General features: G+C 55.4%; 37 non-coding genes across 37 annotated transcripts; all 37 read left to right on the top strand.

The window, feature by feature from the left end:
• The first annotated feature begins 939 nt into the window (after positions 1–939).
• Trnal-aag lies at positions 940–1,021 on the top strand. The gene has a single exon. It is a non-coding gene; the product is annotated as a tRNA-Leu (tRNA).
• An 80-nt stretch (positions 1,022–1,101) lies between these two features.
• On the top strand, positions 1,102–1,183 carry Trnal-cag. The gene has a single exon. It is a non-coding gene; the product is annotated as a tRNA-Leu (tRNA).
• Positions 1,184–2,255: 1,072 nt separating this feature from the next.
• Positions 2,256–2,337, top strand: Trnal-aag. Its single transcript has one exon. It is a non-coding gene; the product is annotated as a tRNA-Leu (tRNA).
• Positions 2,338–2,417: 80 nt separating this feature from the next.
• On the top strand, positions 2,418–2,499 carry Trnal-cag. The gene has a single exon. It is a non-coding gene; the product is annotated as a tRNA-Leu (tRNA).
• A 1,072-nt stretch (positions 2,500–3,571) lies between these two features.
• On the top strand, positions 3,572–3,653 carry Trnal-aag. Its single transcript has one exon. It is a non-coding gene; the product is annotated as a tRNA-Leu (tRNA).
• An 80-nt stretch (positions 3,654–3,733) lies between these two features.
• Trnal-cag lies at positions 3,734–3,815 on the top strand. Its single transcript has one exon. It is a non-coding gene; the product is annotated as a tRNA-Leu (tRNA).
• A 1,072-nt stretch (positions 3,816–4,887) lies between these two features.
• Trnal-aag lies at positions 4,888–4,969 on the top strand. The gene has a single exon. It is a non-coding gene; the product is annotated as a tRNA-Leu (tRNA).
• An 80-nt stretch (positions 4,970–5,049) lies between these two features.
• Trnal-cag lies at positions 5,050–5,131 on the top strand. The gene has a single exon. It is a non-coding gene; the product is annotated as a tRNA-Leu (tRNA).
• Positions 5,132–6,199: 1,068 nt separating this feature from the next.
• Positions 6,200–6,280, top strand: Trnal-aag. Its single transcript has one exon. It is a non-coding gene; the product is annotated as a tRNA-Leu (tRNA).
• Positions 6,281–6,360: 80 nt separating this feature from the next.
• On the top strand, positions 6,361–6,443 carry Trnal-cag. The gene has a single exon. It is a non-coding gene; the product is annotated as a tRNA-Leu (tRNA).
• Positions 6,444–7,517: 1,074 nt separating this feature from the next.
• On the top strand, positions 7,518–7,599 carry Trnal-aag. The gene has a single exon. It is a non-coding gene; the product is annotated as a tRNA-Leu (tRNA).
• An 80-nt stretch (positions 7,600–7,679) lies between these two features.
• On the top strand, positions 7,680–7,761 carry Trnal-cag. The gene has a single exon. It is a non-coding gene; the product is annotated as a tRNA-Leu (tRNA).
• Positions 7,762–8,836: 1,075 nt separating this feature from the next.
• Positions 8,837–8,918, top strand: Trnal-aag. Its single transcript has one exon. It is a non-coding gene; the product is annotated as a tRNA-Leu (tRNA).
• An 80-nt stretch (positions 8,919–8,998) lies between these two features.
• Positions 8,999–9,080, top strand: Trnal-cag. Its single transcript has one exon. It is a non-coding gene; the product is annotated as a tRNA-Leu (tRNA).
• A 1,072-nt stretch (positions 9,081–10,152) lies between these two features.
• On the top strand, positions 10,153–10,234 carry Trnal-aag. Its single transcript has one exon. It is a non-coding gene; the product is annotated as a tRNA-Leu (tRNA).
• Positions 10,235–10,313: 79 nt separating this feature from the next.
• Positions 10,314–10,394, top strand: Trnal-cag. Its single transcript has one exon. It is a non-coding gene; the product is annotated as a tRNA-Leu (tRNA).
• A 1,069-nt stretch (positions 10,395–11,463) lies between these two features.
• Positions 11,464–11,544, top strand: Trnal-aag. Its single transcript has one exon. It is a non-coding gene; the product is annotated as a tRNA-Leu (tRNA).
• Positions 11,545–12,776: 1,232 nt separating this feature from the next.
• On the top strand, positions 12,777–12,857 carry Trnal-aag. The gene has a single exon. It is a non-coding gene; the product is annotated as a tRNA-Leu (tRNA).
• An 80-nt stretch (positions 12,858–12,937) lies between these two features.
• Positions 12,938–13,019, top strand: Trnal-cag. Its single transcript has one exon. It is a non-coding gene; the product is annotated as a tRNA-Leu (tRNA).
• Positions 13,020–14,091: 1,072 nt separating this feature from the next.
• Positions 14,092–14,173, top strand: Trnal-aag. Its single transcript has one exon. It is a non-coding gene; the product is annotated as a tRNA-Leu (tRNA).
• Positions 14,174–14,253: 80 nt separating this feature from the next.
• Positions 14,254–14,335, top strand: Trnal-cag. The gene has a single exon. It is a non-coding gene; the product is annotated as a tRNA-Leu (tRNA).
• Positions 14,336–15,407: 1,072 nt separating this feature from the next.
• On the top strand, positions 15,408–15,489 carry Trnal-aag. Its single transcript has one exon. It is a non-coding gene; the product is annotated as a tRNA-Leu (tRNA).
• An 80-nt stretch (positions 15,490–15,569) lies between these two features.
• On the top strand, positions 15,570–15,651 carry Trnal-cag. Its single transcript has one exon. It is a non-coding gene; the product is annotated as a tRNA-Leu (tRNA).
• Positions 15,652–16,721: 1,070 nt separating this feature from the next.
• Positions 16,722–16,803, top strand: Trnal-aag. The gene has a single exon. It is a non-coding gene; the product is annotated as a tRNA-Leu (tRNA).
• Positions 16,804–16,883: 80 nt separating this feature from the next.
• Trnal-cag lies at positions 16,884–16,965 on the top strand. The gene has a single exon. It is a non-coding gene; the product is annotated as a tRNA-Leu (tRNA).
• A 1,075-nt stretch (positions 16,966–18,040) lies between these two features.
• Trnal-aag lies at positions 18,041–18,122 on the top strand. Its single transcript has one exon. It is a non-coding gene; the product is annotated as a tRNA-Leu (tRNA).
• A 79-nt stretch (positions 18,123–18,201) lies between these two features.
• On the top strand, positions 18,202–18,283 carry Trnal-cag. The gene has a single exon. It is a non-coding gene; the product is annotated as a tRNA-Leu (tRNA).
• A 1,234-nt stretch (positions 18,284–19,517) lies between these two features.
• Trnal-cag lies at positions 19,518–19,599 on the top strand. The gene has a single exon. It is a non-coding gene; the product is annotated as a tRNA-Leu (tRNA).
• A 1,071-nt stretch (positions 19,600–20,670) lies between these two features.
• Trnal-aag lies at positions 20,671–20,752 on the top strand. The gene has a single exon. It is a non-coding gene; the product is annotated as a tRNA-Leu (tRNA).
• An 80-nt stretch (positions 20,753–20,832) lies between these two features.
• Positions 20,833–20,914, top strand: Trnal-cag. The gene has a single exon. It is a non-coding gene; the product is annotated as a tRNA-Leu (tRNA).
• A 1,073-nt stretch (positions 20,915–21,987) lies between these two features.
• Trnal-aag lies at positions 21,988–22,069 on the top strand. Its single transcript has one exon. It is a non-coding gene; the product is annotated as a tRNA-Leu (tRNA).
• An 80-nt stretch (positions 22,070–22,149) lies between these two features.
• Trnal-cag lies at positions 22,150–22,231 on the top strand. The gene has a single exon. It is a non-coding gene; the product is annotated as a tRNA-Leu (tRNA).
• Positions 22,232–23,302: 1,071 nt separating this feature from the next.
• On the top strand, positions 23,303–23,384 carry Trnal-aag. Its single transcript has one exon. It is a non-coding gene; the product is annotated as a tRNA-Leu (tRNA).
• An 81-nt stretch (positions 23,385–23,465) lies between these two features.
• Trnal-cag lies at positions 23,466–23,547 on the top strand. Its single transcript has one exon. It is a non-coding gene; the product is annotated as a tRNA-Leu (tRNA).
• Positions 23,548–24,620: 1,073 nt separating this feature from the next.
• On the top strand, positions 24,621–24,704 carry Trnal-aag. Its single transcript has one exon. It is a non-coding gene; the product is annotated as a tRNA-Leu (tRNA).
• Positions 24,705–24,784: 80 nt separating this feature from the next.
• Positions 24,785–24,866, top strand: Trnal-cag. Its single transcript has one exon. It is a non-coding gene; the product is annotated as a tRNA-Leu (tRNA).
• Positions 24,867–25,936: 1,070 nt separating this feature from the next.
• On the top strand, positions 25,937–26,018 carry Trnal-aag. The gene has a single exon. It is a non-coding gene; the product is annotated as a tRNA-Leu (tRNA).
• Positions 26,019–26,082: the final 64 nt, after the last annotated feature.

Below are 26,082 nucleotides of genomic sequence, written 5' to 3'. Positions count from 1 at the left end.
TTGCTGGCGTTCGTCTCCACGAGACGCGTCCCGAGCATGCCGTTCTACGAAGTGGAAACGTTAATTTTTGCAGTTGTCGTCAAGTAGCGGGTGGGCGCTCGCCGTGTTTGTTGGAGGAGTGCTTGTGTCGTTATCCGCTGTCGTCTAGTGGCTGGGATACCTGGCTCTCGCCCAGGAGGCCTGGGTTCGATTCCCGGTACCGGAAATGCACATTTTATTGCTCCTCTTATGCGACTTGTCCCGACTTAGCTCGACTGACGCTCCGCTGACGCTTGCAGAAAACTACGTAAAATATGATTCGCGGCCACAAGTGACGGCGAGAGAGATGCGACATCTGTCCACCTCTTATCCGGGCACATACCTGCGGTCAACAGACTTGGAGGACTGCAAGACATTGCCACGGGGGTTGAATGCAGCTAACCACTCTGCTCAGTGTCCATCAGCGCGGGCACGTTCGTTTGCCAGTATACATATAATGGAGACCGCGTCTGACACAGCTGTTGCGAGACACAGTCGGCCGAGCTTTGCTGTGCACAGCCACTTGCAGTCGCGAGAGTTGAATTCCGCGGTGGCTCCGTGGCCGTGATCGTCTAGTGGTCAGGACATTGCGTTGTGGCCGCAACAACCCAGGCTCGAATCCGGGTCACGGCACTTTTTAAAGTTCTGCCTTGCTGTCGCTGCAATGACGATAGTGACCCAGTGATTGAAATCACGTTGCCCTCCTGATTTTGTGCTCATGTTCCTCAGGCTGCAGGTGGCACTACCGATTCCTTATAAACACGCGATGCCGCCGCACCAGGGCGCTGGCAGCTGCCTGTGTAGTTAATCTCTATTCGAAAAGGGCAGTCGTTCGAGGTGCGATGTTCGAGCAACCAGTCGCAGCAGATCAGGAAGCTGTGTCGTGCACTGCATTCTACAAATGCCAGGAACACTGGTGTAGGTAGCGTGGCCGAGCGGTCTAAGGCGCTGGTTTAAGGCACCAGTCTCTTCGGAGGCGTGGGTTCGAATCCCACCGCTGCCAATTTTTACTTCTCGTTTTTGTGCCATTGCGGTGTGTTCTCGTGGGGTAGAACGCAGCTCCTGTGACCGCCGCGTCGCGTAGGTAGCGTGGCCGAGCGGTCTAAGGCGCTGGTTTCAGGCACCAGTCTCTTCGGAGGCGTGGGTTCGAATCCCACCGCTGCCAACGTTTTCTGTCTCGAAAACAGGAGCACTGATTTCCCGCGAAGGAAAAAGCGCAGCGTCGGTTTCTTAAACTGTCGTAGCACAGTGGTGCGTGGTGTAACAACAGGATTCACCGGCGCAGTTTCGTCTCATGATTGCTGGCGTTCGTCTCCACGAGACGCGTCCCGAGCATGCCGTTCTACGAAGTGGAAACGTTAATTTTTGCAGTTGTCGTCAAGTAGCGGGTGGGCGCTCGCCGTGTTTGTTGGAGGAGTGCTTGTGTCGTTATCCGCTGTCGTCTAGTGGCTGGGATACCTGGCTCTCGCCCAGGAGGCCTGGGTTCGATTCCCGGTACCGGAAATGCACATTTTATTGCTCCTCTTATGCGACTTGTCCCGACTTAGCTCGACTGACGCTCCGCTGACGCTTGCAGAAAACTACGTAAAATATGATTCGCGGCCACAAGTGACGGCGAGAGAGATGCGACATCTGTCCACCTCTTATCCGGGCACATACCTGCGGTCAACAGACTTGGAGGACTGCAAGACATTGCCACGGGGGTTGAATGCAGCTAACCACTCTGCTCAGTGTCCATCAGCGCGGGCACGTTCGTTTGCCAGTATACATATAATGGAGACCGCGTCTGACACAGCTGTTGCGAGACACAGTCGGCCGAGCTTTGCTGTGCACAGCCACTTGCAGTCGCGAGAGTTGAATTCCGCGGTGGCTCCGTGGCCGTGATCGTCTAGTGGTCAGGACATTGCGTTGTGGCCGCAACAACCCAGGCTCGAATCCGGGTCACGGCACTTTTTAAAGTTCTGCCTTGCTGTCGCTGCAATGACGATAGTGACCCAGTGATTGAAATCACGTTGCCCTCCTGATTTTGTGCTCATGTTCCTCAGGCTGCAGGTGGCACTACCGATTCCTTATAAACACGCGATGCCGCCGCACCAGGGCGCTGGCAGCTGCCTGTGTAGTTAATCTCTATTCGAAAAGGGCAGTCGTTCGAGGTGCGATGTTCGAGCAACCAGTCGCAGCAGATCAGGAAGCTGTGTCGTGCACTGCATTCTACAAATGCCAGGAACACTGGTGTAGGTAGCGTGGCCGAGCGGTCTAAGGCGCTGGTTTAAGGCACCAGTCTCTTCGGAGGCGTGGGTTCGAATCCCACCGCTGCCAATTTTTACTTCTCGTTTTTGTGCCATTGCGGTGTGTTCTCGTGGGGTAGAACGCAGCTCCTGTGACCGCCGCGTCGCGTAGGTAGCGTGGCCGAGCGGTCTAAGGCGCTGGTTTCAGGCACCAGTCTCTTCGGAGGCGTGGGTTCGAATCCCACCGCTGCCAACGTTTTCTGTCTCGAAAACAGGAGCACTGATTTCCCGCGAAGGAAAAAGCGCAGCGTCGGTTTCTTAAACTGTCGTAGCACAGTGGTGCGTGGTGTAACAACAGGATTCACCGGCGCAGTTTCGTCTCATGATTGCTGGCGTTCGTCTCCACGAGACGCGTCCCGAGCATGCCGTTCTACGAAGTGGAAACGTTAATTTTTGCAGTTGTCGTCAAGTAGCGGGTGGGCGCTCGCCGTGTTTGTTGGAGGAGTGCTTGTGTCGTTATCCGCTGTCGTCTAGTGGCTGGGATACCTGGCTCTCGCCCAGGAGGCCTGGGTTCGATTCCCGGTACCGGAAATGCACATTTTATTGCTCCTCTTATGCGACTTGTCCCGACTTAGCTCGACTGACGCTCCGCTGACGCTTGCAGAAAACTACGTAAAATATGATTCGCGGCCACAAGTGACGGCGAGAGAGATGCGACATCTGTCCACCTCTTATCCGGGCACATACCTGCGGTCAACAGACTTGGAGGACTGCAAGACATTGCCACGGGGGTTGAATGCAGCTAACCACTCTGCTCAGTGTCCATCAGCGCGGGCACGTTCGTTTGCCAGTATACATATAATGGAGACCGCGTCTGACACAGCTGTTGCGAGACACAGTCGGCCGAGCTTTGCTGTGCACAGCCACTTGCAGTCGCGAGAGTTGAATTCCGCGGTGGCTCCGTGGCCGTGATCGTCTAGTGGTCAGGACATTGCGTTGTGGCCGCAACAACCCAGGCTCGAATCCGGGTCACGGCACTTTTTAAAGTTCTGCCTTGCTGTCGCTGCAATGACGATAGTGACCCAGTGATTGAAATCACGTTGCCCTCCTGATTTTGTGCTCATGTTCCTCAGGCTGCAGGTGGCACTACCGATTCCTTATAAACACGCGATGCCGCCGCACCAGGGCGCTGGCAGCTGCCTGTGTAGTTAATCTCTATTCGAAAAGGGCAGTCGTTCGAGGTGCGATGTTCGAGCAACCAGTCGCAGCAGATCAGGAAGCTGTGTCGTGCACTGCATTCTACAAATGCCAGGAACACTGGTGTAGGTAGCGTGGCCGAGCGGTCTAAGGCGCTGGTTTAAGGCACCAGTCTCTTCGGAGGCGTGGGTTCGAATCCCACCGCTGCCAATTTTTACTTCTCGTTTTTGTGCCATTGCGGTGTGTTCTCGTGGGGTAGAACGCAGCTCCTGTGACCGCCGCGTCGCGTAGGTAGCGTGGCCGAGCGGTCTAAGGCGCTGGTTTCAGGCACCAGTCTCTTCGGAGGCGTGGGTTCGAATCCCACCGCTGCCAACGTTTTCTGTCTCGAAAACAGGAGCACTGATTTCCCGCGAAGGAAAAAGCGCAGCGTCGGTTTCTTAAACTGTCGTAGCACAGTGGTGCGTGGTGTAACAACAGGATTCACCGGCGCAGTTTCGTCTCATGATTGCTGGCGTTCGTCTCCACGAGACGCGTCCCGAGCATGCCGTTCTACGAAGTGGAAACGTTAATTTTTGCAGTTGTCGTCAAGTAGCGGGTGGGCGCTCGCCGTGTTTGTTGGAGGAGTGCTTGTGTCGTTATCCGCTGTCGTCTAGTGGCTGGGATACCTGGCTCTCGCCCAGGAGGCCTGGGTTCGATTCCCGGTACCGGAAATGCACATTTTATTGCTCCTCTTATGCGACTTGTCCCGACTTAGCTCGACTGACGCTCCGCTGACGCTTGCAGAAAACTACGTAAAATATGATTCGCGGCCACAAGTGACGGCGAGAGAGATGCGACATCTGTCCACCTCTTATCCGGGCACATACCTGCGGTCAACAGACTTGGAGGACTGCAAGACATTGCCACGGGGGTTGAATGCAGCTAACCACTCTGCTCAGTGTCCATCAGCGCGGGCACGTTCGTTTGCCAGTATACATATAATGGAGACCGCGTCTGACACAGCTGTTGCGAGACACAGTCGGCCGAGCTTTGCTGTGCACAGCCACTTGCAGTCGCGAGAGTTGAATTCCGCGGTGGCTCCGTGGCCGTGATCGTCTAGTGGTCAGGACATTGCGTTGTGGCCGCAACAACCCAGGCTCGAATCCGGGTCACGGCACTTTTTAAAGTTCTGCCTTGCTGTCGCTGCAATGACGATAGTGACCCAGTGATTGAAATCACGTTGCCCTCCTGATTTTGTGCTCATGTTCCTCAGGCTGCAGGTGGCACTACCGATTCCTTATAAACACGCGATGCCGCCGCACCAGGGCGCTGGCAGCTGCCTGTGTAGTTAATCTCTATTCGAAAAGGGCAGTCGTTCGAGGTGCGATGTTCGAGCAACCAGTCGCAGCAGATCAGGAAGCTGTGTCGTGCACTGCATTCTACAAATGCCAGGAACACTGGTGTAGGTAGCGTGGCCGAGCGGTCTAAGGCGCTGGTTTAAGGCACCAGTCTCTTCGGAGGCGTGGGTTCGAATCCCACCGCTGCCAATTTTTACTTCTCGTTTTTGTGCCATTGCGGTGTGTTCTCGTGGGGTAGAACGCAGCTCCTGTGACCGCCGCGTCGCGTAGGTAGCGTGGCCGAGCGGTCTAAGGCGCTGGTTTCAGGCACCAGTCTCTTCGGAGGCGTGGGTTCGAATCCCACCGCTGCCAACGTTTTCTGTCTCGAAAACAGGAGCACTGATTTCCCGCGAAGGAAAGCGTCGGTTTCTTAAACTGTCGTAGCACAGTGGTGCGTGGTGTAACAACAGGATTCACCGGCGCAGTTTCGTCTCATGATTGCTGGCGTTCGTCTCCACGAGACGCGTCCCGAGCATGCCGTTCTACGAAGTGGAAACGTTAATTTTTGCAGTTGTCGTCAAGTAGCGGGTGGGCGCTCGCCCGTGTTTGTTGGAGGAGTGCTTGTGTCGTTATCCGCTGTCGTCTAGTGGCTGGGATACCTGGCTCTCGCCCAGGAGGCTGGGTTCGATTCCCGGTACCGGAAATGCACATTTTATTGCTCCTCTTATGCGACTTGTCCCGACTTAGCTCGACTGACGCTCCGCTGACGCTTGCAGAAAACTACGTAAAATATGATTCGCGGCCACAAGTGACGGCGAGAGAGATGCGACATCTGTCCACCTCTTATCCGGGCACATACCTGCGGTCAACAGACTTGGAGGGACTGCAAGACATTGCCACGGGGGTTGAATGCAGCTAACCACTCTGCTCAGTGTCCATCAGCGCGGGCACGTTCGTTTGCCAGTATACATATAATGGGAGACCGCGTCTGACACAGCTGTTGCGAGACACAGTCGGCCGAGCTTTGCTGTGCACAGCCACTTGCAGTCGCGAGAGTTGAATTCCGCGGTGGCTCCGTGGCCGTGATCGTCTAGTGGTCAGGACATTGCGTTGTGGCCGCAACAACCCAGGCTCGAATCCGGGTCACGGCACTTTTTTAAAGTTCTGCCTTGCTGTCGCTGCAATGACGATAGTGACCCAGTGATTGAAATCACGTTGCCCTCCTGATTTTGTGCTCATGTTCCTCAGGCTGCAGGTGGCACTACCGATTCCTTATAAACACGCGATGCCGCCGCACCAGGGCGCTGGCAGCTGCCTGTGTAGTTAATCTCTATTCGAAAAGGGCAGTCGTTCGAGGTGCGATGTTCGAGCAACCAGTCGCAGCAGATCAGGAAGCTGTGTCGTGCACTGCATTCTACAAATGCCAGGAACACTGGTGTAGGTAGCGTGGCCGAGCGGTCTAAGGCGCTGGTTTAAGGCACCAGTCTCTTCGAGGCGTGGGTTCGAATCCCACCGCTGCCAATTTTTACTTCTCGTTTTTGTGCCATTGCGGTGTGTTCTCGTGGGGTAGAACGCAGCTCCTGTGACCGCCGCGTCGCGTAGGTAGCGTGGCCGAGCGGTCTAAGGCGCTGGTTTCAGGCACCAGTCTCTTCGGAGGCGTGGGTTCGAATCCCACCCGCTGCCAACGTTTTCTGTCTCGAAAACAGGAGCACTGATTTCCCGCGAAGGAAAAAGCGCAGCGTCGGTTTCTTAACTGTCGTAGCACAGTGGTGCGTGGTGTAACAACAGGATTCACCGGCGCAGTTTCGTCTCATGATTGCTGGCGTTCGTCTCCACGAGACGCGTCCCGAGCATGCCGTTCTACGAAGTGGAAACGTTAATTTTTGCAGTTGTCGTCAAGTAGCGGGTGGGGCGCTCGCCGTGTTTGTTGGAGGAGTGCTTGTGTCGTTATCCGCTGTCGTCTAGTGGCTGGGATACCTGGCTCTCGCCCAGGAGGCCTGGGTTCGATTCCCGGTACCGGAAATGCACATTTTATTGCTCCTCTTATGCGACTTGTCCCGACTTAGCTCGACTGACGCTCCGCTGACGCTTGCAGAAAACTACGTAAAATATGATTCGCGGCCACAAGTGACGGCGAGAGAGATGCGACATCTGTCCACCTCTTATCCGGGCACATACCTGCGGTCAACAGACTTGGAGGACTGCAAGACATTGCCACGGGGGGTTGAATGCAGCTAACCACTCTGCTCAGTGTCCATCAGCGCGGGCACGTTCGTTTGCCAGTATACATATAATGGAGACCGCGTCTGACACAGCTGTTGCGAGACACAGTCGGCCGAGCTTTGCTGTGCACAGCCACTTGCAGTCGCGAGAGTTTGAATTCCGCGGTGGCTCCGTGGCCGTGATCGTCTAGTGGTCAGGACATTGCGTTGTGGCCGCAACAACCCAGGCTCGAATCCGGGTCACGGCACTTTTTAAAGTTCTGCCTTGCTGTCGCTGCAATGACGATAGTGACCCAGTGATTGAAATCACGTTGCCCTCCTGATTTTGTTGCTCATGTTCCTCAGGCTGCAGGTGGCACTACCGATTCCTTATAAACACGCGATGCCGCCGCACCAGGGCGCTGGCAGCTGCCTGTGTAGTTAATCTCTATTCGACAAGGCAGTCGTTCGAGGTGCGATGTTCGAGCAACCAGTCGCAGCAGATCAGGAAGCTGTGTCGTGCACTGCATTCTACAAATGCCAGGAACACTGGTGTAGGTAGCGTGGCCGAGCGGTCTAAGGCGCTGGTTTAAGGCACCAGTCTCTTCGGAGGCGTGGGTTCGAATCCCACCGCTGCCAATTTTTACTTCTCGTTTTTGTGCCATTGCGGTGTGTTCTCGTGGGGTAGAACGCAGCTCCTGTGACCGCCGCGTCGCGTAGGTAGCGTGGCCGAGCGGTCTAAGGCGCTGGTTTCAGGCACCAGTCTCTTCGGAGGCGTGGGTTCGAATCCCACCGCTGCCAACGTTTTCTGTCTCGAAAACAGGAGCACTGATTTCCCGCGAAGGAAAAAGCGCAGGCGTCGGTTTCTTAAACTGTCGTAGCACAGTGGTGCGTGTGTAACAACAGGATTCACCGGCGCAGTTTCGTCTCATGATTGCTGGCGTTCGTCTCCACGAGACGCGTCCCGAGCATGCCGTTCTACGAAGTGGAAACGTTAATTTTTTGCAGTTGTCGTCAAGTAGCGGGTGGGCGCTCGCCGTGTTTGTTGGAGGAGTGCTTGTGTCGTTATCCGCTGTCGTCTAGTGGCTGGGATACCTGGCTCTCGCCCAGGAGGCCTGGGTTCGATTCCCCGGTACCGGAAATGCACATTTTATTGCTCCTCTTATGCGACTTGTCCCGACTTAGCTCGACTGACGCTCCGCTGACGCTTGCAGAAAACTACGTAAAATATGATTCGCGGCCACAAGTGACGGCGAGAGAGATGCGACATCTGTCCACCTCTTATCCGGGCACATACCTGCGGTCAACAGACTTGGAGGACTGCAAGACATTGCCACGGGGGTTGAATGCAGCTAACCACTCTGCTCAGTGTCCCATCAGCGCGGGCACGTTCGTTTGCCAGTATACATATAATGGAGACCGCGTCTGACACAGCTGTTGCGAGACACAGTCGGCCGAGCTTTGCTGTGCACAGCCACTTGCAGTCGCGAGAGTTGAATTCCGCGGTGGCTCCGTGGCCGTGATCGTCTAGTGGTCAGGACATTGCGTTGTGGCCGCAACAACCCAGGCTCGAATCCGGGTCACGGCACTTTTTAAAGTTCTGCCTTGCTGTCGCTGCAATGACGATAGTGACCCAGTGATTGAAATCACGTTGCCCTCCTGATTTTGTGCTCATGTTCCTCAGGCTGCAGGTGGCACTACCGATTCCTTATAAACACGCGATGCCGCCGCACCAGGGCGCTGGCAGCTGCCTGTGTAGTTAATCTCTATTCGAAAAGGGCAGTCGTTCGAGGTGCGATGTTCGAGCAACCAGTCGCAGCAGATCAGGAAGCTGTGTCGTGCACTGCATTCTACAAATGCCAGGAACACTGGTGTAGGTAGCGTGGCCGAGCGGTCTAAGGCGCTGGTTTAAGGCACCAGTCTCTTCGGAGGCGTGGGTTCGAATCCCACCGCTGCCAATTTTTACTTCTCGTTTTTGTGCCATTGCGGTGTGTTCTCGTGGGGTAGAACGCAGCTCCTGTGACCGCCGCGTCGCGTAGGTAGCGTGGCCGAGCGGTCTAAGGCGCTGGTTTCAGGCACCAGTCTCTTCGGAGGCGTGGGTTCGAATCCCACCGCTGCCAACGTTTTCTGTCTCGAAAACAGGAGCACTGATTTCCCGCGAAGGAAAAAGCGCAGCGTCGGTTTCTTAAACTGTCGTAGCACAGTGGTGCGTGGTGTAACAACAGGATTCACCGGCGCAGTTTCGTCTCATGATTGCTGGCGTTCGTCTCCACGAGACGCGTCCCGAGCATGCCGTTCTACGAAGTGGAAACGTTAATTTTGCAGTTGTCGTCAAGTAGCGGGTGGGCGCTCGCCGTGTTTGTTGGAGGAGTGCTTGTGTCGTTATCCGCTGTCGTCTAGTGGCTGGGATCCCTGGCTCTCGCCCAGGAGGCCTGGGTTCGATTCCCGGTACCGGAAATGCACATTTTATTGCTCCTCTTATGCGACTTGTCCCGACTTAGCTCGACTGACGCTCCGCTGACGCTTGCAGAAAACTACGTAAAATATGATTCGCGGCCACAAGTGACGGCGAGAGAGATGCGACATCTGTCCACCTCTTATCCGGGCACATACCTGCAGGTCAACAGACTTGGAGGACTGCAAGACATTGCCACGGGGGTTGAATGCAGCTAACCACTCTGCTCAGTGTCCATCAGCGCGGGCACGTTCGTTTGCCAGTATACATATAATGGAGACCGCGTCTGACACAGCTGTTGCGAGACACAGTCGGCCGAGCTTTGCTGTGCACAGCCACTTGCAGTCGCGAGAGTTGAATTCCGCGGTGGCTCCGTGGCCGTGATCGTCTAGTGGTCAGGACATTGCGTTGTGGCCGCAACAACCCAGGCTCGAATCCGGGTCACGGCACTTTTTAAAGTTCTGCCTTGCTGTCGCTGCAATGACGATAGTGACCCAGTGATTGAAATCACGTTGCCCTCCTGATTTTGTGCTCATGTTCCTCAGGCTGCAGGTGGCACTACCGATTCCTTATAAACACGCGATGCCGCCGCACCAGGGCGCTGGCAGCTGCCTGTGTAGTTAATCTCTATTCGAAAAGGGCAGTCGTTCGAGGTGCGATGTTCGAGCAACCAGTCGCAGCAGATCAGGAAGCTGTGTCGTGCACTGCATTCTACAAATGCCAGGAACACTGGTGTAGGTAGCGTGGCCGAGCGGTCTAAGGCGCTGGTTTAAGGCACCAGTCTCTTCGGAGGCGTGGGTTCGAATCCCACCGCTGCCAATTTTTACTTCTCGTTTTTGTGCCATTGCGGTGTGTTCTCGTGGGTAGAACGCAGCTCCTGTGACCGCCGCGTCGCGTAGGTAGCGTGGCCGAGCGGTCTAAGGCGCTGGTTTCAGGCACCAGTCTCTTCGGAGGCGTGGGTTCGAATCCACCGCTGCCAACGTTTTCTGTCTCGAAAACAGGAGCACTGATTTCCCACGAAGGAAAAAGCGCAGCGTCGGTTCTTAAACTGTCGTAGCACAGTGGTGCGTGTGTAACAACAGGATTCACCGGCGCAGTTTCGTCTCATGATTGCTGGCGTTCGTCTCCACGAGACGCGTCCCGAGCATGCCGTTCTACGAAGTGGAAACGTTAATTTTTGCAGTTGTCGTCAAGTAGCGGGTGGGCGCTCGCCGTGTTTGTTGGAGGAGTGCTTGTGTCGTTATCCGCTGTCGTCTAGTGGCTGGGATACCTGGCTCTCGCCCAGGAGGCCTGGGTTCGATTCCGGTACCGGAAATGCACATTTTATTGCTCCTCTTATGCGACTTGTCCCGACTTAGCTCGACTGACGCTCCGCTGACGCTTGCAGAAAACTACGTAAAATATGATTCGCGGCCACAAGTGACGGCGAGAGAGATGCGACATCTGTCCACCTCTTATCCGGGCACATACCTGCGGTCAACAGACTTGGAGGACTGCAAGACATTGCCACGGGGGTTGAATGCAGCTAACCACTCTGCTCAGTGTCCATCAGCGCGGGCACGTTCGTTTGCCAGTATACATATAATGGAGACCGCGTCCTGACACAGCTGTTGCGAGACACAGTCGGCCGAGCTTTGCTGTGCACAGCCACTTGCAGTCGCGAGAGTTGAATTCCGCGGTGGCTCCGTGGCCGTGATCGTCTAGTGGTCAGGACATTGCGTTGTGGCCGCAACAACCCAGGCTCGAATCCGGGTCACGGCACTTTTTAAAGTTCTGCCTTGCTGTCGCTGCAATGACGATAGTGACCCAGTGATTGAAATCACGTTGCCCTCCTGATTTTGTGCTCATGTTCCTCAGGCTGCAGGTGGCACTACCGATTCCTTATAAACACGCGATGCCGCCGCACCAGGGCGCTGGCAGCTGCCTGTGTAGTTAATCTCTATTCGAAAAGGGCAGTCGTTCGAGGTGCGATGTTCGAGCAACCAGTCGCAGCAGATCAGGAAGCTGTGTCGTGCACTGCATTCTACAAATGCCAGGACACTGGTGTAGGTAGCGTGGCCGAGCGTCTAAGGCGCTGGTTTAAGGCACCAGTCTCTTCGGAGGCGTGGGTTCGAATCCCACCGCTGCCAATTTTTACTTCTCGTTTTTGTGCCATTGCGGTGTGTTCTCGTGGGGTAGAACGCAGCTCCTGTGACCGCCGCGTCGCGTAGGTAGCGTGGCGAGCGGTCTAAGGCGCTGGTTTTCAGGCACCAGTCTCTTCGGAGGCGTGGTTCGAATCCCACCGCTGCCAACGTTTTCTGTCTCGAAAACAGGAGCACTGATTTCCCGCGAAGGAAAAAGCGCAGCGTCGGTTTCTTAAACTGTCGTAGCACAGTGGTGCGTGGTGTAACAACAGGATTCACCGGCGCAGTTTCGTCTCATGATTGCTGGCGTTCGTCTCCACGAGACGCGTCCCGAGCATGCCGTTCTACGAAGTGGAAACGTTAATTTTTGCAGTTGTCGTCAAGTAGCGGGTGGGCGCTCGCCGTGTTTGTTGAGGAGTGCTTGTGTCGTTATCCGCTGTCGTCTAGTGGCTGGGATACCTGGCTCTCGCCCAGGAGGCCTGGGTTCGATTCCCGGTACCGGAAATGCACATTTTATTGCTCCTCTTATGCGACTTGTCCCGACTTAGCTCGACTGACGCTCCGCTGACGCTTGCAGAAAACTACGTAAAATATGATTCGCGGCCACAAGTGACGGCGAGAGAGATGCGACATCTGTCCACCTCTTATCCGGGCACATACCTGCGGTCAACAGACTTGGAGGACTGCAAGACATTGCCACGGGGGTTGAATGCAGCTAACCACTCTGCTCAGTGTCCATCAGCGCGGGCACGTTCGTTTGCCAGTATACATATAATGGAGACCGCGTCTGACACAGCTGTTGCGAGACACAGTCGGCCGAGCTTTGCTGTGCACAGCCACTTGCAGTCGCGAGAGTTGAATTCCGCGGTGGCTCCGTGGCCGTGATCGTCTAGTGGTCAGGACATTGCGTTGTGGCCGCAACAACCCAGGCTCGAATCCGGGTCACGGCACTTTTTAAAGTTCTGCCTTGCTGTCGCTGCAATGACGATAGTGACCCAGTGATTGAAATCACGTTGCCCTCCTGATTTTGTGCTCATGTTCCTCAGGCTGCAGGTGGCACTACCGATTCCTTATAAACACGCGATGCCGCCGCACCAGGGCGCTGGCAGCTGCCTGTGTAGTTAATCTCTATTCGAAAAGGGCAGTCGTTCGAGGTGCGATGTTCGAGCAACCAGTCGCAGCAGATCAGGAAGCTGTGTCGTGCACTGCATTCTACAAATGCCAGGAACACTGGTGTAGGTAGCGTGGCCGAGCGGTCTAAGGCGCTGGTTTAAGGCACCAGTCTCTTCGGAGGCGTGGGTTCGAATCCACCGCTGCCAATTTTTACTTCTCGTTTTTGTGCCATTGCGGTGTGTTCTCGTGGGGTAGAACGCAGCTCCTGTGACCGCCGCGTCGCGTAGGTAGCGTGGCCGAGCGGTCTAAGGCGCTGGTTTCAGGCACCAGTCTCTTCGGAGGCGTGGGTTCGAATCCCACCGCTGCCAAACGTTTTCTGTCTCGAAAACAGGAGCACTGATTTCCCGCGAAGGAAAAAGCGCAGCGTCGGTTTCTTAAACTGTCGTAGCACAGTGGTGCGTGGTGTAACAACAGGATTCACCGGCGCAGTTTCGTCTCATGATTGCTGGCGTTCGTCTCCACGAGACGCGTCCCGAGCATGCCGTTCTACGAAGTGGAAACGTTAATTTTTGCAGTTGTCGTCAAGTAGCGGGTGGGCGCTCGCCGTGTTTGTTGGAGGAGTGCTTGTGTCGTTATCCGCTGTCGTCTAGTGGCTGGGATACCTGGCTCTCGCCCAGGAGGCCTGGTTCGATTCCCGGTACCGGAAATGCACATTTTATTGCTCCTCTTATGCGACTTGTCCCGACTTAGCTCGACTGACGCTCCGCTGACGCTTGCAGAAAACTACGTAAAATATGATTCGCGGCCACAAGTGACGGCGAGAGAGATGCGACATCTGTCCACCTCTTATCCGGGCACATACCTGCGGTCAACAGACTTGGAGGACTGCAAGACATTGCCACGGGGGTTGAATGCAGCTAACCACTCTGCTCAGTGTCCATCAGCGCGGGCACGTTCGTTTGCCAGTATACATATAATGGAGACCGCGTCTGACACAGCTGTTGCGAGACACAGTCGGCCGAGCTTTGCTGTGCACAGCCACTTGCAGTCGCGAGAGTTGAATTCCGCGGTGGCTCCGTGGCCGTGATCGTCTAGTGGTCAGGACATTGCGTTGTGGCCGCAACAACCCAGGCTCGAATCCGGGTCACGGCACTTTTTAAAGTTCTGCCTTGCTGTCGCTGCAATGACGATAGTGACCCAGTGATTGAAATCACGTTGCCCTCCTGATTTTGTGCTCATGTTCCTCAGGCTGCAGGTGGCACTACCGATTCCTTATAAACACGCGATGCCGCCGCACCAGGGCGCTGGCAGCTGCCTGTGTAGTTAATCTCTATTCGAAAAGGGCAGTCGTTCGAGGTGCGATGTTCGAGCAACCAGTCGCAGCAGATCAGGAAGCTGTGTCGTGCACTGCATTCTACAAATGCCAGGAACACTGGTGTAGGTAGCGTGGCCGAGCGGTCTAAGGCGCTGGTTTAAGGCACCAGTCTCTTCGGAGGCGTGGGTTCGAATCCCACCGCTGCCAATTTTTACTTCTCGTTTTTGTGCCATTGCGGTGTGTTCTCGTGGGGTAGAACGCAGCTCCTGTGACCGCCGCGTCGCGTAGGTAGCGTGGCCGAGCGGTCTAAGGCGCTGGTTTCAGGCACCAGTCTCTTCGGAGGCGTGGGTTCGAATCCCACCGCTGCCAACGTTTTCTGTCTCGAAAACAGGAGCACTGATTTCCCACGAAGGAAAAAGCGCAGCGTCGGTTTCTTAAACTGTCGTAGCACAGTGGTGCGTGGTGTAACAACAGGATTCACCGGCGCAGTTTCGTCTCATGATTGCTGGCGTTCGTCTCCACGAGACGCGTCCCGAGCATGCCGTTCTACGAAGTGGAAACGTTAATTTTTGCAGTTGTCGTCAAGTAGCGGGTGGGCGCTCGCCGTGTTTGTTGGAGGAGTGCTTGTGTCGTTATCCGCTGTCGTCTAGTGGCTGGGATACCTGGCTCTCGCCCAGGAGGCCTGGGTTCGATTCCCGGTACCGGAAATGCACATTTTATTGCTCCTCTTATGCGACTTGTCCCGACTTAGCTCGACTGACGCTCCGCTGACGCTTGCAGAAAACTACGTAAAATATGATTCGCGGCCACAAGTGACGGCGAGAGAGATGCGACATCTGTCCACCTCTTATCCGGGCACATACCTGCGGTCAACAGACTTGGAGGACTGCAAGACATTGCCACGGGGGTTGAATGCAGCTAACCACTCTGCTCAGTGTCCATCAGCGCGGGCACGTTCGTTTGCCAGTATACATATAATGGAGACCGCGTCTGACACAGCTGTTGCGAGACACAGTCGGCCGAGCTTTGCTGTGCACAGCCACTTGCAGTCGCGAGAGTTGAATTCCGCGGTGGCTCCGTGGCCGTGATCGTCTAGTGGTCAGGACATTGCGTTTGTGGCCGCAACAACCCAGCTCGAATCCGGGTCACGGCACTTTTTAAAGTTCTGCCTTGCTGTCGCTGCAATGACGATAGTGACCCAGTGATTGAAATCACGTTGCCCTCCTGATTTTGTGCTCATGTTCCTCAGGCTGCAGGTGGCACTACCGATTCCTTATAAACACGCGATGCCGCCGCACCAGGGCGCTGGCAGCTGCCTGTGTAGTTAATCTCTATTCGAAAAGGGCAGTCGTTCGAGGTGCGATGTTCGAGCAACCAGTCGCAGCAGATCAGGAAGCTGTGTCGTGCACTGCATTCTACAAATGCCAGGAACACTGGTGTAGGTAGCGTGGCCGAGCGGTCTAAGGCGCTGGTTTAAGGCACCAGTCTCTTCGGAGGCGTGGGTTCGAATCCCACCGCTGCCAATTTTTACTTCTCGTTTTTGTGCCATTGCGGTGTGTTCTCGTGGGGTAGAACGCAGCTCCTGTGACCGCCGCGTCGCGTAGGTAGCGTGGCCGAGCGGTCTAAGGCGCTGGTTTCAGGCACCAGTCTCTTCGGAGGCGTGGGTTCGAATCCCACCGCTGCCAACGTTTTCTGTCTCGAAAACAGGAGCACTGATTTCCCGCGAAGGAAAAAGCGCAGCGTCGGTTCTTAAACTGTCGTAGCACAGTGGTGCGTGGTGTAACAACAGGATTCACCGGCGCAGTTTCGTCTCATGATTGCTGGCGTTCGTCTCCACGAGACGCGTCCCGAGCATGCCGTTCTACGAAGTGGAAACGTTAATTTTTGCAGTTGTCGTCAAGTAGCGGGTGGGCGCTCGCCGTGTTTGTTGGAGGAGTGCTTGTGTCGTTATCCGCTGTCGTCTAGTGGCTGGGATACCTGGCTCTCGCCCAGGAGGCCTGGGTTCGATTCCCGGTACCGGAAATGCACATTTTATTGCTCCTCTTATGCGACTTGTCCGACTTAGCTCGACTGACGCTCCGCTGACGCTTGCAGAAAACTACGTAAAATATGATTCGCGGCCACAAGTGACGGCGAGAGAGATGCGACATCTGTCCACCTCTTATCCGGGCACATACCTGCGGTCAACAGACTTGGAGGACTGCAAGACATTGCCACGGGGGTTGAATGCAGCTAACCACTCTGCTCAGTGTCCATCAGCGCGGGCACGTTCGTTTGCCAGTATACATATAATGGAGACCGCGTCTGACACAGCTGTTGCGAGACACAGTCGGCCGAGCTTTGCTGTGCACAGCCACTTGCAGTCGCGAGAGTTGAATTCCGCGGTGGCTCCGTGGCCGTGATCGTCTAGTGGTCAGGACATTGCGTTGTGGCCGCAACAACCCAGGCTCGAATCCGGGTCACGGCACTTTTTAAAGTTCTGCCTTGCTGTCGCTGCAATGACGATAGTGACCCAGTGATTGAAATCACGTTGCCCTCCTGATTTTGTGCTCATGTTCCTCAGGCTGCAGGTGGCACTACCGATTCCTTATAAACACGCGATGCCGCCGCACCAGGGCGCTGGCAGCTGCCTGTGTAGTTAATCTCTATTCGAAAAGGGCAGTCGTTCGAGGTGCGATGTTCGAGCAACCAGTCGCAGCAGATCAGGAAGCTGTGTCGTGCACTGCATTCTACAAATGCCAGGAACACTGGTGTAGGTAGCGTGGCCGAGCGGTCTAAGGCGCTGGTTTAAGGCACCAGTCTCTTCGGAGGCGTGGGTTCGAATCCCACCGCTGCCAATTTTTACTTCTCGTTTTTGTGCCATTGCGGTGTGTTCTCGTGGGGTAGAACGCAGCTCCTGTGACCGCCGCGTCGCGTAGGTAGCGTGGCCGAGCGGTCTAAGGCGCTGGTTTCAGGCACCAGTCTCTTCGGAGGCGTGGGTTCGAATCCCACCGCTGCCAACGTTTTCTGTCTCGAAAACAGGAGCACTGATTTCCCACGAAGGAAAAAGCGCAGCGTCGGTTTCTTAAACTGTCGTAGCACAGTGGTGCGTGGTGTAACAACAGGATTCACCGGCGCAGTTTCGTCTCATGATTGCTGGCGTTCGTCTCCACGAGACGCGTCCCGAGCATGCCGTTCTACGAAGTGGAAACGTTAATTTTTGCAGTTGTCGTCAAGTAGCGGGTGGGCGCTCGCCGTGTTTGTTGGAGGAGTGCTTGTGTCGTTATCCGCTGTCGTCTAGTGGCTGGGATACCTGGCTCTCGCCCAGGAGGCCTGGGTTCGATTCCCCGGTACCGGAAATGCACATTTTATTGCTCCTCTTATGCGACTTGTCCCGACTTAGCTCGACTGACGCTCCGCTGACGCTTGCAGAAAACTACGTAAAATATGATTCGCGGCCACAAGTGACGGCGAGAGAGATGCGACATCTGTCCACCTCTTATCCGGCACATACCTGCGGTCAACAGACTTGGAGGACTGCAAGACATTGCCACGGGGGTTGAATGCAGCTAACCACTCTGCTCAGTGTCCATCAGCGCGGGGCACGTTCGTTTGCCAGTATACATATAATGGAGACCGCGTCTGACACAGCTGTTGCGAGACACCAGTCGGCCGAGCTTTGCTGTGCACAGCCACTTGCAGTCGCGAGAGTTGAATTCCGCGGTGGCTCCGTGGCCGTGATCGTCTAGTGGTCAGGACATTGCGTTGTGGCCGCAACAACCCAGGCTCGAATCCGGGTCACGGCACTTTTTAAAGTTCTGCCTTGCTGTCGCTGCAATGACGATAGTGACCCAGTGATTGAAATCACGTTGCCCTCCTGATTTTGTGCTCATGTTCCTCAGGCTGCAGGTGGCACTACCGATTCCTTATAAACACGCGATGCCGCCGCACCAGGGCGCTGGCAGCTGCCTGTGTAGTTAATCTCTATTCGAAAAGGGCAGTCGTTCGAGGTGCGATGTTCGAGCAACCAGTCGCAGCAGATCAGGAAGCTGTGTCGTGCACTGCATTCTACAAATGCCAGGAACACTGGTGTAGGGTAGCGTGGCCGAGCGGTCTAAGGCGCTGGTTTAAGGCACCAGTCTCTTCGGAGGCGTGGGTTCGAATCCCACCGCTGCCAATTTTACTTCTCGTTTTTGTGCCATTGCGGTGTGTTCTCGTGGGGTAGAACGCAGCTCCTGTGACCGCCGCGTCGCGTAGGTAGCGTGGCCGAGCGGTCTAAGGCGCTGGTTTCAGGCACCAGTCTCTTCGGAGGCGTGGGTTCGAATCCCACCGCTGCCAACGTTTTCTGTCTCGAAACAGGAGCACTGATTTCCCGCGAAGGAAAAAGCGCAGCGTCGGTTTCTTAAACTGTCGTAGCACAGTGGTGCGTGGTGTAACAACAGGATTCACCGGCGCAGTTTCGTCTCATGATTGCTGGCGTTCGTCTCCACGAGACGCGTCCCGAGCATGCCGTTCTACGAAGTGGAAACGTTAATTTTTGCAGTTGTCGTCAAGTAGCGGGTGGGCGCTCGCCGTGTTTGTTGGAGGAGTGCTTGTGTCGTTATCCGCTGTCGTCTAGTGGCTGGGATACCTGGCTCTCGCCCAGGAGGCCTGGGTTCGATTCCCGGTACCGGAAATGCACATTTTATTGCTCCTCTTATGCGACTTGTCCCGACTTAGCTCGACTGACGCTCCGCTGACGCTTGCAGAAAACTACGTAAAATATGATTCGCGGCCACAAGTGACGGCGAGGAGAGATGCGACATCTGTCCACCTCTTATCCGGGCACATACCTGCGGTCAACAGACTTGGAGGACTGCAAGACATTGCCACGGGGGTTGAATGCAGCTAACCACTCTGCTCAGTGTCCATCAGCGCGGGCACGTTCGTTTGCCAGTATACATATAATGGAGACCGCGTCTGACACAGCTGTTGCGAGACACAGTCGGCCGAGCTTTGCTGTGCACAGCCACTTGCAGTCGCGAGAGTTGAATTCCGCGGTGGCTCCGTGGCCGTGATCGTCTAGTGGTCAGGACATTGCGTTGTGGCCGCAACAACCCAGGCTCGAATCCGGGTCACGGCACTTTTTAAAGTTCTGCCTTGCTGTCGCTGCAATGACGATAGTGACCCAGTGATTGAAATCACGTTGCCCTCCTGATTTTGTGCTCATGTTCCTCAGGCTGCAGGTGGCACTACCGATTCCTTATAAACACGCGATGCCGCCCGCACCAGGGCGCTGGCAGCTGCCTGTGTAGTTAATCTCTATTCGAAAAGGGCAGTCGTTCGAGGTGCGATGTTCGAGCAACCAGTCGCAGCAGATCAGGAAGCTGTGTCGTGCACTGCATTCTACAAATGCCAGGAACACTGGTGTAGGTAGCGTGGCCGAGCGGTCTAAGGCGCTGGTTAAGGCACCAGTCTCTTCGGAGGCGTGGGTTCGAATCCCACCGCTGCCAATTTTTACTTCTCGTTTTTGTGCCATTGCGGTGTGTTCTCGTGGGGTAGAACGCAGCTCCTGTGACCGCCGCGTCGCGTAGGTAGCGTGGCCGAGCGGTCTAAGGCGCTGGTTTCAGGCACCAGTCTCTTCGGAGGCGTGGGTTCGAATCCCACCGCTGCCAACGTTTTCTGTCTCGAAAACAGGAGCACTGATTTCCCGCGAAGGAAAAAGCGCAGCGTCGGTTTCTTAAACTGTCGTAGCACAGTGGTGCGTGGTGTAACAACAGGATTCACCGGCGCAGTTTTCGTCTCATGATTGCTGGCGTTCGTCTCCACGAGACGCGTCCCGAGCATGCCGTTCTACGAAGTGGAAACGTTAATTTTTGCAGTTGTCGTCAAGTAGCGGGTGGGCGCTCGCCGTGTTTGTTGGAGGAGTGCTTGTGTCGTTATCCGCTGTCGTCTAGTGGCTGGGATACCTGGCTCTCGCCCAGGAGGCCTGGGTTCGATTCCGGTACCGGAAATGCACATTTTATTGCTCCTCTTATGCGACTTGTCCCGACTTAGCTCGACTGACGCTCCGCTGACGCTTGCAGAAAACTACGTAAAATATGATTCGCGGCCACAAGTGACGGCGAGAGAGATGCGACATCTGTCCACCTCTTATCCGGGCACATACCTGCGGTCAACAGACTTGGAGGACTGCAAGACATTGCCACGGGGGTTGAATGCAGCTAACCACTCTGCTCAGTGTCCATCAGCGCGGGCACGTTCGTTTGCCAGTATACATATAATGGAGACCGCGTCTGACACAGCTGTTGCGAGACACAGTCGGCCGAGCTTTGCTGTGCACAGCCACTTGCAGTCGCGAGAGTTGAATTCCGCGGTGGCTCCGTGGCCGTGATCGTCTAGTGGTCAGGACATTGCGTTGTGGCCGCAACAACCCAGGCTCGAATCCGGGTCACGGCACTTTTTAAAGTTCTGCCTTGCTGTCGCTGCAATGACGATAGTGACCCAGTGATTGAAATCACGTTGCCCTCCTGATTTTGTGCTCATGTTCCTCAGGCTGCAGTGGCACTACCGATTCCTTAAAAACACGCGATGCCGCCGCACCAGGGCGCTGGCAGCTGCCTGTGTAGTTAATCTCTATTCGAAAAGGGCAGTCGTTCGAGGTGCGATGTTCGAGCAACCAGTCGCAGCAGATCAGGAAGCTGTGTCGTGCACTGCATTCTACAAATGCCAGGAACACTGGTGTAGGTAGCGTGGCCGAGCGGTCTAAGGCGCTGGTTTAAGGCACCAGTCTCTTCGGAGGCGTGGGTTCGAATCCCACCGCTGCCAATTTTTACTTCTCGTTTTTGTGCCATTGCGGTGTGTTCTCGTGGGGTAGAACGCAGCTCCTGTGACCGCCGCGTCGCGTAGGTAGCGTGGCCGAGCGGTCTAAGGCGCTGGTTTCAGGCACCAGTCTCTTCGGAGGCGTGGGTTCGAATCCCACCGCTGCCAACGTTTTCTGTCTCGAAAACAGGAGCACTGATTTCCCGCGAAGGAAAAAGCGCAGCGTCGGTTTCTTAAACTGTCGTAGCACAGTGGTGCGTGGTGTAACAACAGGATTCACCGGCGCAGTTTCGTCTCATGATTGCTGGCGTTCGTCTCCACGAGACGCGTCCCGAGCATGCCGTTCTACGAAGTGGAAACGTTAATTTTTGCAGTTGTCGTCAAGTAGCGGGTGGGCGCTCGCCGTGTTTGTTGGAGGAGTGCTTGTGTCGTTATCCGCTGTCGTCTAGTGGCTGGGATACCTGGCTCTCGCCCAGGAGGCCTGGGTTCGATTCCCCGGTACCGGAAATGCACATTTTATTGCTCCTCTTATGCGACTTGTCCCGACTTAGCTCGACTGACGCTCCGCTGACGCTTGCAGAAAACTACGTAAAATATGATTCGCGGCCACAAGTGACGGCGAGAGAGATGCGACATCTGTCCACCTCTTATCCGGGCACATACCTGCGGTCAACAGACTTGGAGGACTGCAAGACATTGCCACGGGGGTTGAATGCAGCTAACCACTCTGCTCAGTGTCCATCAGCGCGGGCACGTTCGTTTGCCAGTATACATATAATGGAGACCGCGTCTGACACAGCTGTTGCGAGACACAGTCGGCCGAGCTTTGCTGTGCACAGCCACTTGCAGTCGCGAGAGTTGAATTCCGCGGTGGCTCCGTGGCCGTGATCGTCTAGTGGTCAGGACATTGCGTTGTGGCCGCAACAACCCAGGCTCGAATCCGGGTCACGGCACTTTTTAAAGTTCTGCCTTGCTGTCGCTGCAATGACGATAGTGACCCAGTGATTGAAATCACGTTGCCCTCCTGATTTTGTGCTCATGTTCCTCAGGCTGCAGGTGGCACTACCGATTCCTTATAAACACGCGATGCCGCCGCACCAGGGCGCTGGCAGCTGCCTGTGTAGTTAATCTCTATTCGAAAAGGGCAGTCGTTCGAGGTGCGATGTTCGAGCAACCAGTCGCAGCAGATCAGGAAGCTGTGTCGTGCACTGCATTCTACAAATGCCAGGAACACTGGTGTAGGTAGCGTGGCCGAGCGGTCTAAGGCGCTGGTTTAAGGCACCAGTCTCTTCGGAGGCGTGGGTTCGAATCCCACCGCTGCCAATTTTTACTTCTCGTTTTTGTGCCATTGCGGTGTGTTCTCGTGGGGTAGAACGCAGCTCCTGTGACCGCCGCGTCGCGTAGGTAGCGTGGCCGAGCGGTCTAAGGCGCTGGTTTCAGGCACCAGTCTCTTCGGAGGCGTGGGTTCGAATCCCACCGCTGCCAACGTTTTCTGTCTCGAAAACAGGAGCACTGATTTCCCGCGAAGGAAAAAGCGCAGCGTCGGTTTCTTAAACTGTCGTAGCACAGTGGTGCGTGGTGTAACAACAGGATTCACCGGCGCAGTTTCGTCTCATGATTGCTGGCGTTCGTCTCCACGAGACGCGTCCCCGAGCATGCCGTTCTACGAAGTGGAAACGTTAATTTTTGCAGTTGTCGTCAAGTAGCGGGTGGGCGCTCGCCGTGTTTGTTGGAGGAGTGCTTGTGTCGTTATCCGCTGTCGTCTAGTGGCTGGATACCTGGCTCTCGCCCAGGAGGCCTGGGTTCGATTCCCGGTACCGGAAATGCACATTTTATTGCTCCTCTTATGCGACTTGTCCCGACTTAGCTCGACTGACGCTCCGCTGACGCTTGCAGAAAACTACGTAAAATATGATTCGCGGCCACAAGTGACGGCGAGAGAGATGCGACATCTGTCCACCTCTTATCCGGGCACATACCTGCGGTCAACAGACTTGGAGGACTGCAAGACATTGCCACGGGGGTTGAATGCAGCTAACCACTCTGCTCAGTGTCCATCAGCGCGGGCACGTTCGTTTGCCAGTATACATATAATGGAGACCGCGTCTGACACAGCTGTTGCGAGACACAGTCGGCCGAGCTTTGCTGTGCACAGCCACTTGCAGTCGCGAGAGTTGAATTCCGCGGTGGCTCCGTGGCCGTGATCGTCTAGTGGTCAGGACATTGCGTTGTGGCCGCAACAACCCAGGCTCGAATCCGGGTCACGGCACTTTTTAAGTTCTGCCTTGCTGTCGCTGCAATGACGATAGTGACCCAGTGATTGAAATCACGTTGCCCTCCTGATTTTGTGCTCATGTTCCTCAGGCTGCAGGTGGCACTACCGATTCCTTATAAACACGCGATGCCGCCGCACCAGGGCGCTGGCAGCTGCCTGTGTAGTTAATCTCTATTCGAAAAGGGCAGTCGTTCGAGGTGCGATGTTCGAGCAACCAGTCGCAGCAGATCAGGAAGCTGTGTCGTGCACTGCATTCTACAAATGCCAGGAACACTGGTGTAGGTAGCGTGGCCGAGCGGTCTAAGGCGCTGGTTTAAGGCACCAGTCTCTTCGGAGGCGTGGGTTCGAATCCCACCGCTGCCAATTTTTACTTCTCGTTTTTGTGCCATTGCGGTGTGTTCTCGTGGGGTAGGAACGCAGCTCCTGTGACCGCCGCGTCGCGTAGGTAGCGTGGCCGAGCGGTCTAAGGCGCTGGTTTCAGGCACCAGTCTCTTCGGAGGCGTGGGTTCGAATCCCACCGCTGCCAACGTTTTCTGTCTCGAAAACAGGAGCACTGATTTCCCGCGAAGGAAAAAGCGCAGCGTCGGTTTCTTAAACTGTCGTAGCACAGTGGTGCGTGGTGTAACAACAGGATTCACCGGCGCAGTTTCGTCTCATGATTGCTGGCGTTCGTCTCCACGAGACGCGTCCCGAGCATGCCGTTCTACGAAGTGGAAACGTTAATTTTTGCAGTTGTCGTCAAGTAGCGGGTGGGCGCTCGCCGTGTTTGTTGGAGGAGTGCTTGTGTCGTTTATCCGCTGTCGTCTAGTGGCTGGGATACCTGGCTCTCGCCCAGGAGGCCTGGGTTCGATTCCCGGTACCGGAAATGCACATTTTATTGCTCCTCTTATGCGACTTGTCCCGACTTAGCTCGACTGACGCTCCGCTGACGCTTGCAGAAAACTACGTAAAATATGATTCGCGGCCACAAGTGACGGCGAGAGAGATGCGACATCTGTCCACCTCTTATCCGGGCACATACTGCGGTCAACAGACTTGGAGGACTGCAAGACATTGCCACGGGGGTTGAATGCAGCTAACCACTCTGCTCAGTGTCCATCAGCGCGGGGCACGTTCGTTTGCCAGTATACATATAATGGAGACCGCGTCTGACACAGCTGTTGCGAGACACAGTCGGCCGAGCTTTGCTGTGCACAGCCACTTGCAGTCGCGAGAGTTGAATTCCGCGGTGGCTCCGTGGCCGTGATCGTCTAGTGGTCAGGACATTGCGTTGTGGCCGCAACAACCCAGGCTCGAATCCGGGTCACGGCACTTTTTAAAGTTCTGCCTTGCTGTCGCTGCAATGACGATAGTGACCCAGTGATTGAAATCACGTTGCCCTCCTGATTTTGTGCTCATGTTCCTCAGGCTGCAGGTGGCACTACCGATTCCTTATAAACACGCGATGCCGCCGCACCAGGGCGCTGGCAGCTGCCTGTGTAGTTAATCTCTATTCGAAAAGGGCAGTCGTTCGAGGTGCGATGTTCGAGCAACCAGTCGCAGCAGATCAGGAAGCTGTGTCGTGCACTGCATTCTACAAATGCCAGGAACACTGGTGTAGGTAGCGTGGCCGAGCGGTCTAAGGCGCTGGTTTAAGGCACCAGTCTCTTCGGAGGCGTGGGTTTCGAATCCCACCGGCTGCCAATTTTTACTTCTCGTTTTTGTGCCATTGCGGTGTGTTCTCGTGGGGTAGAACGCAGCTCCTGTGACCGCCGCGTCGCGTAGGTAGCGTGGCCGAGCGGTCTAAGGCGCTGGTTTCAGGCACCAGTCTCTTCGGAGGCGTGGGTTCGAATCCCACCGCTGCCAACGTTTTCTGTCTCGAAAACAGGAGCACTGATTTCCCACGAAGGAAAAAGCGCAGCGTCGGTTTCTTAAACTGTCGTAGCACAGTGGTGCGTGGTGTAACAACAGGATTCACCGGCGCAGTTTCGTCTCATGATTGCTGGGCGTTCGTCTCCACGAGACGCGTCCGAGCATGCCGTTCTACGAAGTGGAAACGTTAATTTTTGCAGTTGTCGTCAAGTAGCGGGTGGGCGCTCGCCGTGTTTGTTGGAGGAGTGCTTGTGTCGTTATCCGCTGTCGTCTAGTGGCTGGGATACCTGGCTCTCGCCCAGGAGGCCTGGGTTCGATTCCCGGTACCGGAAATGCACATTTTATTGCTCCTCTTATGCGACTTGTCCGACTTAGCTCGACTGACGCTCCGCTGACGCTTGCAGAAAACTACGTAAAATATGATTCGCGGCCACAAGTGACGGCGAGAGAGATGCGACATCTGTCCACCTCTTATCCGGGCACATACCTGCGGTCAACAGACTTGGAGGACTGCAAGACATTGCCACGGGGGTTGAATGCAGCTAACCACTCTGCTCAGTGTCCATCAGCGCGGGCACGTTCGTTTGCCAGTATACATATAATGGAGACCGCGTCTGACACAGCTGTTGCGAGACACAGTCGGCCGAGCTTTGCTGTGCACAGCCACTTGCAGTCGCGAGAGTTGAATTCCGCGGTGGCTCCGTGGCCGTGATCGTCTAGTGGTCAGGACATTGCGTTGTGGCCGCAACAACCCAGGCTCGAATCCGGGTCACGGCACTTTTTAAAGTTCTGCCTTGCTGTCGCTGCAATGACGATAGTGACCCAGTGATTGAAATCACGTTGCCCTCCTGATTTTGTGCTCATGTTCCTCAGGCTGCAGGTGCACTACCGATTCCTTATAAACACGCGATGCCGCCGCACCAGGGCGCTGGCAGCTGCCTGTGTAGTTAATCTCTATTCGAAAAGGGCAGTCGTTCGAGGTGCGATGTTCGAGCAACCAGTCGCAGCAGATCAGGAAGCTGTGTCGTGCACTGCATTCTACAAATGCCAGGAACACTGGTGTAGGTAGCGTGGCCGAGCGGTCTAAGGCGCTGGTTTAAGGCACCAGTCTCTTCGGAGGCGTGGGTTCGAATCCCACCGCTGCCAATTTTTACTTCTCGTTTTTGTGCATTGCGGTGTGTTCTCGTGGGGTAGAACGCAGCTCCTGTGA

This window comes from Schistocerca piceifrons, unplaced genomic scaffold (assembly GCF_021461385.2).
Source record: "Schistocerca piceifrons isolate TAMUIC-IGC-003096 unplaced genomic scaffold, iqSchPice1.1 HiC_scaffold_2418, whole genome shotgun sequence".
Lineage (NCBI taxonomy): Eukaryota > Metazoa > Arthropoda > Insecta > Orthoptera > Acrididae > Schistocerca > Schistocerca piceifrons.
This window is presented reverse-complemented; position numbering and strand designations above follow the sequence as displayed.